Below are 14,574 nucleotides of genomic sequence, written 5' to 3'. Positions count from 1 at the left end.
GAGAAAGAACGATTTTGCTGAATGTGTAAAAATTTAGTTAGGTACACTCACAGATTTAAAAATATAATTTTGTTGGATCATCAAAATAATTGTGTACAATATTCTCACGGCAAAAGTTTTAATACTCTAGAAATCAGTTTGAGTTACATAACTAGTTTGACAGTCCAACGTTTTTTTTTATATATTTTACAAAAACAAAATAAAGCTGTGCAGTCACGAAATTAATTGTTCGGACAATGCTTACATAGCGATGATTTTGTTTAGATATCAGATTATTCTTCAAATTAATGTAAGAATATTAGTTTTTCAATTAGTTGTTGAAATAAAAATATAAACTATTGATGTCTTAATGTATGCATAAAATAACAATTTTTGCAATATAACAACCAAAACATTGCAGTTTAAAGAAATCATTTATACACATAATAAGATATTCCACAGGCAATTAATTCATGATTGTAAATGAAAAGCAACTTTATTGATCTACTTAACATCATTTACATTTAGTAACTCTTTTGATATTCATGTCAACAAAGGGCTACATTTTCACAAATCGTATCTGTGGACAAATCTATTTTCGTTATATATCTTTACGCAAGGAAAAGGGCCCGACACAACATTGCACTACGTATTACCTGTATTCCACTGCTATCCACACATTTAACAATATGTGCGGCTGCATGCACATACATATATACATATATACCGTTGTTATACTGTAACATCCGCGGGATCACTTCCATCGTCACGTCACGATGTAACCGCGTAGCGAAAACAAATGCGTTTGCCAGAATCTCGTTGCATCTCTTCCTCTATCTCTCTTCTTCTCTTCCCAATTTCTCGAACCACGATCTTCTCGCCTTTCTGTTTCCGTCTTCTCTTTCCCGTGTCTACACAGTCAGTGGCGGATGAAAGCTTCCTAAGGCCTTGATGTATTTTGTGTCATTGCGCAGAAAAACGAAGATAGCAAATTAAATTTATACGAGACAAAAGAACGAATTTTATAGTTTCAAATAAATTCGAAATTTTTTTTTCTTTAAAAACAACAATTGTTAAAACAATTATTAAAATAGGCAAATATGTAAAAAATTAAAATGTCTGAAATTTTATTCTCGAGAAATTTAGAATTTAAAAGGTTTACGATAAAAAAGAAGAATCAAAATATATCTGTTTCTGTAATATTAATATAATCTATGTTTTGATGAATTAACTTATATTATTCATTTGCTACAACAATAAAAATAAAAAATTGTTATTTTTCAATTGCTTGCAAAAGAAAAACCGAAAACTTAAAGAAAATAAGAATATCTACTTTGAAAGAATATATTTTTATCTTTCTATAATCACAATTATTACTTCAAAATTGTATTTTAAATTTAATATTTTAAAATTTTAATAATTCAAAATATTCAAACTTATTTTGGAAACTTTTGTTTCTTAAGTTACGTCATTATTGTTGTAAATGAACAATATAGTATATGAGGCTCTTTTATATTGTAAGATCCTAGACCGAGTTATCCGCCACTGGTTTCATCCTTTCGCCGAGCGAGTTAGCTCTTGCTGGCATCGCGTAGAAGCGTGCCGCGCCGTCAAAATGCAAATTCCGTCCACGCGGCTCGTTGAATTATTATTTTAAGCCCCGTAACGGCCATTCGCTACGGGAAAATCTCATGAAAATTAATTTATTTTAATGCACTTGGTCCACGTCGCGACTGTTATGGAGAAAGTCGGAGAATGAGAGAGAGAAAGAGAGGAGGGGAGGGGATGGTGTATAAAGAAGAAAGGAGGAAACAAGGGAGACGAAAAAAGGAAAAGGAGCGAGGGTGGAAAAAGGGCCGATGCGTCGGCAAGAGCGCAGACATCAAATTAACGTTCGACTCATGCTTCTTTCAGCACACTCCGCCGCGGAATTGAGAATTCTGGATTCTAGAGTTGGTCTCGGCTTAGACGAGAAGGATTTCCGCCGAGATTTTCTCTGTACATCCCCCGTCAGCCATCCTCGCCGACCGGCACAGCGTCCCCTCAGCCTCCGCTTCCGTTATAAAGACGTTCGCGCATCGTCACTTTGACGACTTCCTGGTAAGATTTTTCAGCGAATTTTAAAGCTCTGCTACCAGCGAAATATATTCTTTGTATTATCGTTTTAACAGCAAATATTTGCTATTCTTTCTTCACGTGGGTTTAGTGAGAAAATCCTAGAATCTATTCTCTTTTATTTTGCAAATAAAACGGATCTAAGATTTACTGTGATATTGACGATATTTCATGGCTTTTACACGAAATTCTGTGAATTCTCATCAAAGCATAAATATGTTTAAATAATACGATTTATATTATAATATTACAACACGTTCAAATAACTTTTTATTGAACGGACTGTGAAAAGACATGAACAGTTGACCGACAGTCGGTGAAATTGAATGACATCACAATAGTGCCAATTCAACTCTAAATACTCTCAATGAATTACAAATACAATGACGCGGCATTATTTGAATTGAAAAGGTATAGAATGAAGAGAAATGATTAGTTGAAAATATTTCTCTTATTTGGATTATACTGCAATTACATTTGTTTTTTATTTCGTATTTTTACCACTTCAATGTAATTACTTTTTGAGTTACTATTTGCAATTTACTTGGTTAATTTTACACCGTATACTATCTTATTATCGTAACTTCCAAACTTTTAGGCTATTAACCTTTATCCTCTATAACGTATTTTCATTTAACATGATGCTAGAGAATAGTATAATAAAGAATTTTGCTAATTATAAATTTAGATAGAACACGAAATTATAATAAGATTAAAATAATATCAAGTGTTGAAAACATTTTAATAAAAATAATGTTATTTGATATACTTTTGACAATGATTTTGTGTGTTGAATTTTTGACATGAAAATTATCATCAAAAATTCAAAATTATCATCGAATGACATTATGAATTTTTTCTAAAATGACTTCAACTTAACGTCTTGATCTTGTTATAATTTTGTATTCTGTCTGGAAATATGCCGTTGTTTTGTTCGTAATACTTATTTGATGATTAAAATCACACACATTATGATAATAATAGAATCCTAAAGAAAATTATATCAAAGCAATTTTAAATGCATTAATATAAATTGCAATAATTTCATACTGAGAGAAAAGGATATAAAATAATTTAAAATAAAAGAAACAAGATAATCAATAAGCTCATATGAATTCAAATTCAAAAGCAATATAATAAAATGCTAATGTGAGCCGACACAAGTTATTAGTGTATATTTTTTATATAAATATATAATTTATTCGAATAACGCTCTTATTATAATAATAACGCTCTTACATGTTTCGGATAACTTTTTAGCCCTCTTCAGAGAACAAACTAATTAATATAACTAATCAATACAATTTTTCAATCAACGAATGAGCTCCTCCATGTCGTGATAATTAAGATACAGTATAAATAACAGACAAAACTAAATAGATGAAAAAGAAAAAGAAGAAAAACAGAAAAATTGAAAATATCAGAAATAATAAATTATTTTTGTCGCTTATTAGTGATATTTTTAATTGCGCGATATCTTCTGCTCCCGACTCTACTATTGCCCTTTATTCTCTCTGATTTATATTTGAATTGTAAGGAGTCTTAATTGATTTTATTATTATAAGGTTTAAACAATAAGATTAACGATTTATACATACTTCAAATAAAAGCGGTTACAGATTGATAACTCGGTGTATTCCAAATTGGATGATAGATATACACTCCACAATAACACGGAAGTACAAAATTAAAATTATATTTTTTGAACCACTTATATTGTTTTTTATAAAATACAAAAAATTAATGGATAAGAATAATCTTAACGGCTACAAGGAGTCAAACGCTGTTAACGGTGCGTAATTTATATATATACAAAAATATCTTAGATACAAAATTTAGTAGCTATCACTTTTATACTTGCTATCAGTATGTTTTTTTCTGATTGTGAGTATATAGAAGAAATACAATTAAAATGTTGGAAATAAAAATTAGATTAAATGTAACAAGTATGTATGTTATATAGAATAAATGGTGTTTGGTTGCTAAATTTAGAATGAACAACGAACGTTTCACATCAAGTAATCACCGAATTTGACATTTTTATGCGAAATGTCGATAGTATTCTTTATACTGTATTAAATATAGAACTACAAAGGATTAGAGCTGAAAACGACTTTTCATGCCGTCGACATAAAGCGAAAGAAGCATATAGACGGTGTCGAGAATCTTCTCAGCATCTTAAGATGCTACGCTAATTCCGTCTCGAGTTCCTATCCTTCCAGCCTTTTCTCAAGCAATTTACATCCTGAGTACATGATGCCTTCTTCCTGACGAAAGAAATAGAGGGTGTTTGCAAGTATCATCTTTGATTTAAATAACAGTTTCGTTAATCTTTACATTGTCTCGACAAAAAATATCAAAATTATTTGTCATAATGTTTTAATTTCCAACATAATATATCTTTGGGTAAATATATAGAAAAGGGGAGCCACCCCCGATGATCTTGACCTTGACATATGTTGTCAAGGTCATGACTCTGAGTAACCTCCCGCAGGTTTTAGGTGGCGGTCGCTGTCCGTTAAAAAGTTATGATCAAAAAAAGTTTGAAAAATTACGATTTATTTCTATTATACAGTGTCACTTTAAACGTTATTATTCTTTGCAAGAACGTATTGATGTATTTTTTGACATAATGGCTCGTTTTTATTCACCATATCACGATCAATGAATTATTTATAATGTTCAATAATAATAAAATATATAATAATAAATACGAACTATACGTGTAACGCTATGAACATACCTTCTTCATGCTCTGTGATCTCATGTGCATACACTTCTACCATTAATTCACGAATGTATTCATCTAACACAGAATTTTCGAAATCTTATTGATTATTTCGATGAAAAGAAAGTGATACGTGTAGATGCAGTGGGTTCCGTCCCTTTCTACGGGGGGCTCCACTACTGTTAAAAATAACCTAATCCAACCCATTCAGTGGTGGTCGTTTCGACTTATTTTTATTTATTTTTACACGAAATTCTACACCTTTGTACTGTCGGGGCAGACCTCTGTCGACGGTGTGGGTGCGGAGGGGTGGCCAAAGGCCACCCCCTTGCACCCGTCCGTATGTGTGTGTGTGTAAAATATCAAGTAATAGACTCATAATCGTTATATAACGAATGGAACACATACACACACACACACGGGCGGGTGCAAGGGGGTGGCCTTTGGCCACCCCCCCCGCACCCACACCGTCGACAGAGGTCTGCCCCGACAGTACTATCATAGCAACAGTACAATTGTAGAAGTCGTGTGCCCCTTCGCAGGGGGTTGGAGGAGGTGAGAGTTACTTCGCGTGGAAAATTTAACGTTTCTAAACAGAAAGAGATGTAAAATAGTACTTGTTATAATACATATATGGCAGAAATGATACGTTAATATGTATAATTTCCGAGAATTGATACGTTAATTTCGAAACTTTTTTTGTTAATAACTATTTAACGGACAGCGACCGCCACCTACAATCTGCGGGAAGTTACTCAGGGTCATGACCTTGACAACATATGTCAAGGTCAAGATCATCGGGGGTGGCTCCCCTTTTCTATATATTTACCTATCTTTGTAATTGATTTGTGAATAAAAAACATTTTATTAATGTTTTCTTGAAATGAAGTAAGAAATAGAATTTAAATGAAAAGTAGTTAAAAATATTTAATTTTTTAAGATCGAGAAATATATGGATTAACTAAAGAAAATGTTATTAAAGTTAAGATCAATGATTATATCGGACACCGCATATAGCGACTCGCAAAAGACGTGCACAGTCTGCGTGCATAACAGATCTTGCGGTTCGTATACAGAACTTCATGGAACGATAATGGACGGATTTATGAGACTGTGTTTATCGATCCTCGAGTAAATCCAATTTTCGTAGCCGCGACGAGGTGGCAAAGATTTCGTCCGCGGGACATCGTAAAGATTGCGGAAAGGCGAAGGCAAAAAGTTGGCCAGAACTTAACTTCCGTCCGTCCATCCATCCAACCTATCGGTACAAACTTGAATTTATCAGGACAATTTACGAGTAATTTCCGAGTCGCTATGAATGATTTTCATTTTACTTCTTCGACTTCGAATTCTACGCAGGTGAAGAATTGAAATAGAATCACATTTAATGTGATAAATGAATTACAAAAGATATATTGTAGCATTAATTTATAATGTTCTCTTAAAAGTAACAAAACTCAAAAAATTAAATGTCCTACAAAAGGAGAAAAACTATTTCTTAACTTAACAAAAGGAAATTGACATTGGTAAAAAGAATCCGTTTTTAGCATGATCAAATATCATTTTTGTTATTTTTGTGTTTCACAGCTTTTAAAATTCACCCTAAGTTACAACAGTTTTGATGATTTCTTCATAAACAATATTTACATAAATATTAAATCTTATAGGATCGTACAGTGAGAAACACAACCAATGAGAAAATGCCTTTAACGATCAAGCTGGATATTAGGTGCTAATTATAATCGAATTTATATATTACGTACGTAGTCTTTTAAACCGCGCGCCGAACAATTTTTCACCACTTGAAATGCCACTCTACGAAATTACCGCAATAATATCACGAGTTAAATTATCTATTATCTAAATTATTTCCGATGTTCCGATATTCTAGTAGCCAATTTCCTGCCGGTTTGACCAACATAAGACGCGTTACAATCCTTGCATAATATTTTATAAACAACATTTTTAATCGAAAATTTTGGGAGAACGTCTTTCTGTATAATAACTATCGTATTACAATCGCTCGCGATTCGTTGATTAATCGTGGAGCTAAAGTATGGAAAAGCACGGTGACAAAAACGCGGAAATCCCTCGCGACAAAGCCACTTGGTCGGATCTTTATTTTCGCGAACTCAGGCTTTAACTTTCGGACTTGAGACTTTTTCATGGTTTAAGGACAAGCCTGGAGCCCTCTCTTTGCTCGTTCCTCAAATCCTTTCATAAAGAATATCCATCCTTCTAACTCACGTCCAAGTGCACTTGCTCCCCTCCCCCTCTGTCTCTTTCGCTTCCTCGTTTCTTTGTCCTCGCTCTCCTTCACGTATCTCCATCTCGACGTTCTCCACTCTTGCTATCGCTTTCGCGTATCTCTAGTTTTTTTCGCACCCGTGTTTTGTTATTTTACATTTTTACGGACGCGTGTAACCGACAAAGCGCGTCGGATCCGAGTTTTCCCTTCAATAGCGCGCGTCAAGTTTCGAGTATCCTTGACAGACTCGGTGCAAGCGTATAGTCTTTCCTGTACTCGAAATTGTTCAGGGCTATTAGACAGCTTCAACTATTCGAATCTTACGAAACAGAAATTCGCGGGAAACCCGAATTGAAAGTGCTGGTGCTAACTGTTCGTTGTATTGCGGTGAGGTAGAAAACTATTTTTTAACAGTTTTAGCTCCTCTCCCTTTCTCTTTCTCTCGTCCCTGTACTGGGGGAAGGGAAAAATACGCGCGTTAAAGGATTAAAAACGCATCGGACGCAGTCGCGCGTGCTCGAAGTTGATCGAGATTATCGAGTATTCAAACCGGAGGGGACGATTTCGACCGGGGTTTCCGACCAGGACCGACCAAATATGGTACTCGAGAATTTCCGGTGCCCGTCTCTAAATTCCCTCTCACCCACTCCTGAAATACTATGGGATTTTTTTTATTTCGTGCTTGCGTTTTCATCAGTTTCGCGATCGATCGGGGACGTCTCGCTCTTTCGAGAAATCGGATAACTGCCTGGGGAATCACGAGGCCTGACAATCGATGAATAAAGGAGATGCTATTTAAATTGCAAATGATCGCGATATTCGCGTGGAGGCAAACCTTCAATTAGGGCCTCGTATGCCGAGAAAGATACCCACACATATTCATGGGATTCACAGTGCCAGTATTGCCGCGGAAGATGGACAATCGTTGCGATTTCGAGGCAAAACGACGCATAAGCTTGTCTATTGGCACCTTTCATTGCTCTTATTTTGATTTTTCAACAAATCTATCGTGAAGCGTGATGATAATTTCGTATTATTTTTTCTATAATTTCCTTATTATTTTTTTATCAATAATCTTTTTTTCAAACTTTGTTTTGTTGCAACATTTTCAATAATAAATAGTCGACAAAATTTTACTTTTCTACGTTGAATTGACTTGATAAGAGTGCTCTTCTTTTGCTAACTTTAAATCCGTTTGCTAAATTTTATACAGAGGACAGTTTTTGAGTGACATTAACGGGTTTTATAAATTGATTTTTTCTGATAACTTATTATTTAGTTAACAAAATTCATTTTTAATATTAAATTTATTTTATACGGTATTTGTTATAATATATTTTTTACGCCTATTTTTCAAATCTGTCACATTTATGAAGGCGTGATCTATAATTCAAAATCAAAATAAAATTTTACTTATTATATTACATATTCTAAATATTATAAATATAATTTATTACGATATATGTATATTTTGAAAATATGTAAATTTTACTTTTTTAAACGTTTTCGATGTTTATAGGAGACGTAAAATTATAAATAGAATTCTATTCCGAATTTAATCACAATAAGTTTTTAAAAACCCAGATATTTGTTGGATAAAAAAAATTGGAATCTGTAAGAAAAATTCTAATATGATTGTCAGAATCGGGATAAAAAAAAATACATAAGAATCAGTCAAAATATCCATTTACATAGCAAAATCACTGACTACCAGTATAATCCTGACTGAACGGTAAAATATTAATATCTAGCACACACAAAAGAGATATTCTGCACAAGAGATATTTTCTTAACATGATGTGTATGCCGATCTCCGACGAAACGGCAGTCTTCAGCCGGAGATCTTTCGCGGCAATAGCGCCTGTTTAATCTCAGGTTAATCCTCGATGTCAATCGGCTGTGTCTGCTGCTTCAAGAGTATTTGCGAGAAAGAGGAAGAGAGAGAAAAGATGAAAAAGAGAATCCTCCTGTATAAAAGAGGAACGCACGTTTACCTAGATTCCAAGCAAAACGCTTGGAAAAGGTTGCCGCGGAAAAATGGGCACGCAGGTAAAGCGTGCGGTGTATAGGGTGGCGGTTGGAAACGATGTTCGCGAGTACTTGAATGTCTCATTTCGTGGAGGTGCCGAGGATTGGGGAGGAGAAGGGGACGGGAGATACAGAATGGTAACGTCGCGCCAGAACTTTATAAAGCGCGTCTTTGCATGTTTTCACTCCAGGCACGCACGCTTTTATCGTTCCTACAACGCCGGTAGCGAGCGACACGATAACACGATCCAATTCGTCGTCACGTATATGCGTGCGTGTGTGTGTGTGTATGTGGTGCGAGTGTATTGTATGCAATGCATATGCGCGTGCACGCACATATACGCGTTATGCATACATGCATACCGGAAGAGCGTGCGGGCGTTCCGCGCGCGCGGCAGTGCGATCGATCGCAAAAGTTACGTAATGAGTCTCCGCGTGTGCTAACTCTTGCCCGGAGACCGCCAAAATCTAGGTTATCAAGTTTTCGTCGGCTACCCACGCCGACACGTTCGATCAGGGCCGCAGCTACCTCACGGAAAAACGTTGAAATGTTAAATATGATATATTATATATCTGCGTGCTCTCTTCTTGAAAATTATCGCGGCAAAATAATGATTCCATGAATTAAATTACATCGAGACATCAATACAATTCCATTTTATGTCGTTGCTATTATTTATCGTAATATTATTTTAATTTGTCAATAAGAAGTTTTTAGATAATTTTCTCATTAAATATAATTTCTTGTTTGTATAAAAAATATACGTTTACTTCGCGCGCGCGCGCGCGCGCGTGCGACTCTCTTTAGAAAACGATTCTAGCTTGACTGTGAAGAATCAATACTTGAAAAGTCTGTTGTTTTCTTTCCTCGCTAATCTAAGTGCAATGAAATTCTTAAAATGTTCCCAGCTATCCAGAAAAATTCTTCGATGTATTTGCACACAACGATAGGTTTGTTTTTTATTGCTGCACCAGACTGTACTTGAAGTTTTCTTTTCACTGTCGCTAAATTTCAAATATATACCTATTTCCTTTAAGTTAAAACTAGTTCAGTTATAAGAAACAGATAATAAACTGGGGGGGGGGGGGGGGAGGAAGGTAGTCTTTCACGTTGAAAGACTTTATTGTCCATTTTCACTAATGCAGATTAACTTCGATCTCGGTTCAATTTGCTCTTCGTCTTTTTTTAATTCTAAAAATTAGAAAAAGATGAACAGTAAATTAAATCGAGATTAAAATTAATCTGTATATTGGTGGAAACGGGCATTAGTCACCGAAAACGGCGATAAATCGAATAAAATTTCTTAATTCACTCCCCGCGGAGGATGTGCGCGTGCGCAGGGCGCCAATTAAATTTCAGCATGGTAATTCAAGCGGGTGCACCGCCGGCCGGGGAAGATCCCCGAAGATGACGCATCTCTGCGCGATACGGCTCGGCGCGGCGGCGGCCTGCTTCTCTCCGCTTCTCCCGACTCAGAAATGGCTGGCTCGATTAGTGCAACTGGGCAACCAACTTCGAAAACCCGTCGGGTATGATAACTTCTCTCTCGAACACGCGCGCGCGATCAGAACTTCTTCTCTCTATTTCTTTTTTTCTCTCCCGTTTCTTCCCCACATCGTGCATTAGAGTAATCACGGCGTGGAGAGGTGTAACGCCACAGGAACGAAACAGCTCTTTCTCTCTTAAAGCTTACCTTATCAAATAAGGGAAGGGTCGATGCGGTTATCTGAAACATTTGCACGCGACAGTCAGTGGTATTTATGTTTATCTTTACTAATTAGATTAATTTTATCCCTTTAAGGATGACAACTTTCTAACAAAGAAACATAAACAAGATCTTGTTCTCTAAAAAATTTTCCGACTTGTTTAATTCGATTCTCTCGCATCAGAAATCTCAAAATAGTAAAATTAAAAAAAAGTTTGATTATATATTGTGAAACATAGTTTAGAAGATTTTCTGGTGAATTTGAATGTAGCTAAATAAACCTAAAAATAAATGTCAAAATAGTAGTAATCTCCAATTAAAAAATCACAATGTTAATAGTTTGAAGGATAATTATATAAAGTGAGTTGAAAGTCAGTTTGAAAATCAATTTTAACTGTTTACGTAGTACTAATGAGTTTTAAATAAATTGAAATTGGAAATCTGACGTTATTTTGTAATTAAACATTTCCTAAAATCTACTTTTATGATACTCAGATTATTTTTTGAAAATTCTGTCTGTCACACTCAATTCACAAATTTGAATTTTTTATTTTTTTACTTGAAGGCTAAATTGTTCCACTTTTCGATAAACTTCAGCTCTTTATTCTCTTATTCTCTTACCCTCTTACTCTTTGTATCTAGTAGATGAATTACCATAGTTTATCCGACGATGGAACAATCGGCCCTAAATTAAATAAAGCAATGTACAATAAAATTACTTTATAAACTATATTTTCATGAAAATCGAGCAATCAATTTACAAAAAAGGAGAATAATTCTTAACGAGGCTGGTTAGAATTAATCTCGGTTTAACTCATTTTTTATTTTCTTTTCTTGAAAAATTTGAAAAATTGAAGATTAAATTAAATCAAGATTAAAGTTAATCTACTTAGAAATTGATATAGAAATGGACATTAGCAAATTCGATGATAACAAATCGCAGTGCAGTCCTTCAAATCATAGGGTATATTGAATTTTTTTACAGATTAAAATTTCGCTCATGTAATTTTTTAAAAATTCAGTGAATATCCGCAGCGTTGTATATATCGCATCTGCATTTATATGGAAATAAATAGAAGTAGTTATTATCATGAAAAATTAAAGACAAAAAATTGTTAATATTCATATGGAGAGTAATATACACACATGAGAGAAATATTTACATCAAAGAGATTTTCATAATTTTTCTGCAATACTTCTGGTTCTAACTTACATTTTATTTAACGTACGTGATTATTACGATGGATGATTACTGATGGTTAAAATGATATTTCGTTATTTTAAAACTACAGGATTTTCATTTTGGACGCAATGGAGATGCGGTTTATGTAAATCAAACACTCCATGAATACAGAACTGATATCGCATATTATTCTCTTACTGCATTATAAATTAATTTGCATAATAATATGCCATGCGATTCTGTTCAAATTCTGCCTAGCTATTTTTTCCTTCGAAGAACCATCGCCATATGTGTTTAATTACGGTATTACGATTTCGGATGAGCGCGATGTACCGAGATGAATGCGCGCGTGAGCGCTGTTTTATTACGTGTATATCCAAGTGTCTCATTATAGGCCATGAATAATATAGCGCTTGGAAATGCATCGTCCGAATGGAATCGCCCGAATTTCCGGGCGTAAGAATAAAACACATCGTATCCATGCTAATCGGCGTATTGCATTTTGCCGGTCAATTGCACTGGTTAAACTAACAGTTCAATTTAACGACGGCCGGCTGGCAGCAAGAGACGACAGTGATAATATCCACGTCTCGTAATCGGGAACAACTGCCGGAACATGTGCGTCACGCCGCGATGCCGATTAAATTGCGCGTCCTCTAAACGGCGCGGCGTAACGAGCGGTGTTACAGCTCGCCACATTCCCACGGGAATGTTTTCATTCAACGTCGATCGTGCAGGGGGATAGCGATCCTCTTTGATTCATATCGTGGCAGCGAGCAAGACGATAAGATCCGTAAATGAAAGCGCGATAAACCGCGAAGGGATTGCTGCACGCCTGTTACGCTGAGCAGTAAACTTCCACGATCGTACTGGGAATTCAAGGATGCGATTCGCACGATTCTCTCGAACGAAACGCTCAAACTATCGGTCAAAGAAACAGTTTCGGCATTCGATCTTATTGCGGTTGATATGCATTTCTATATAAGTACAGAGCGCTGGATAGAATTACGAGGTGAATACAATCATTGTGCTGCGTCTGTGGTACGAGAGCGTATAGTCGAAAGAAACCGAGCATATTCAAAACTAAAGTTTATTTATTTTAAAAGTATCATACATTTTACAATCACTAAAATGCATTTACTTATTGTTATAACATTCAATCATCATTATCATTAATTGTAAGCATGTCGTCGAGATATGCTTAATCTATAAAAATTTCTATGAGATTTTCAGCTAAAGTTTTGAGTAAAAACCTCTTAATTTCCAAATGTACCAAAGATAACTCTACTACTTGATAAATAAATATTCGTATTTTTCAAAGGTAAATATTTCCTTTATGGAATAACCTCCTTCAATGACCTTGACCTATGTTATCAAGGTCATGACCCCAGGGAATATTTATCCTGACCATAGGCAGTTTTGTTAAAATAAAAGTGTGAAAGAGAGAAGGATTTACACTGTTAAGTTTATAGTGTCAAATTATATCCAATTTGAATTGTTTTTCTATCTAATCATTTCTATAAGTCATCATTACTCCTATCACTACTCATCTTAAGGAAATGTATTTAATTTGTCTCAAAAAGTGCATACATTAATATTAACGACGTTTGCTTATAATCACAATGGATTAATTTTCATTTTGACACAGATAGAAGTTAAAAATAACGAAATGTTAACTCGAGAGATTGGGTTACCATTCCTTCTTTGATATCTAATAGTGTATACTATCTTTTTCTATACATATGTATATGCTATCTCATTCTAACTTGTACTATCTTGCTCATTCTAAAGTCAATTCTAAGCAGAATCGTAATACTTGTAACTTGTAAGAAGTTATGATTGAAGTTGTAATTCTATGCGCACCGTACGATCATTCGTAAATATCCTTTTTCGTAAATTTTACGACTAGCAAGAAGCTGTGTTTACAAAAAGATACTAAATAAAGTTATAAATATTCCAATCAAAGTTCTTACAAGATTTACGAGAACCATTTATGTCTTTTAAATAAAAATATTTTTTTTTTTTCATTTTTCCATTTCTTTTTTGCGAGCTAAAATGATATTATAACTGTAACTCAAAAATGACAATTTTGGAGTTATGTCGTTGTTGTAATAAACAAGCGATATGTTTAGCTCGTTCAAGTGATTCTAGAAAAACTTATGTCTTGTGGTTTAACTATTTAATGTTATACACCTCCCTTAAATTTACATAATGTTCAGTATGCAAAGTACTATTTGATATTTTCACGCTGGTAAAGCGAAATTTTATACTGCAACAGAGGTAATTTAATTCACTGGAACGAGAGGAAATAGTTACTTGGTGCTTACAAATTACAGAATTTTTAGTCGCAACATTCTCCTCTTCCCTCCCTCTCCCTCTCTTTCTCTGAGAAGAGGAAATCTGTCATCTATAATACTCTAGTTAATATTCGTTGATAGGAGTAATATAACATCTGACGTGACTTCGTATTCAAGAGAGTTTACATTAACAGAGCGTATTTTATAGTGCTCCTAATGTACAGTGCAAAGACGGATGCGGTTGTCGGAAATTCCGAGGAAACTGCACTGAACCCCACTGACTTTTAATT

At 34.6% G+C, this 14,574-nt stretch overlaps 1 long non-coding RNA gene across 1 annotated transcript in view; it reads left to right on the top strand.

Annotated features, from left to right (window-relative positions):
• Positions 1-1,919, top strand: part of LOC108780503 (uncharacterized) — a 133,382-nt gene extending 131,463 nt beyond the window's left edge. Inside the window, exon 4 of the long non-coding RNA XR_001940902.1 lies at positions 1,894-1,919. This is a non-coding gene — a long non-coding RNA (uncharacterized LOC108780503). The remainder of the gene's footprint in view (positions 1-1,893) is intronic.
• The last annotated feature ends 12,655 nt before the right edge of the window (positions 1,920-14,574 follow it).

The sequence above is a fragment of the Cyphomyrmex costatus genome, unplaced genomic scaffold, assembly GCF_001594065.2.
Source record: "Cyphomyrmex costatus isolate MS0001 unplaced genomic scaffold, Ccosl1.0 scaffold70, whole genome shotgun sequence".
Taxonomy (NCBI): Eukaryota; Metazoa; Arthropoda; class Insecta; order Hymenoptera; family Formicidae; genus Cyphomyrmex; species Cyphomyrmex costatus.
This window is presented reverse-complemented; position numbering and strand designations above follow the sequence as displayed.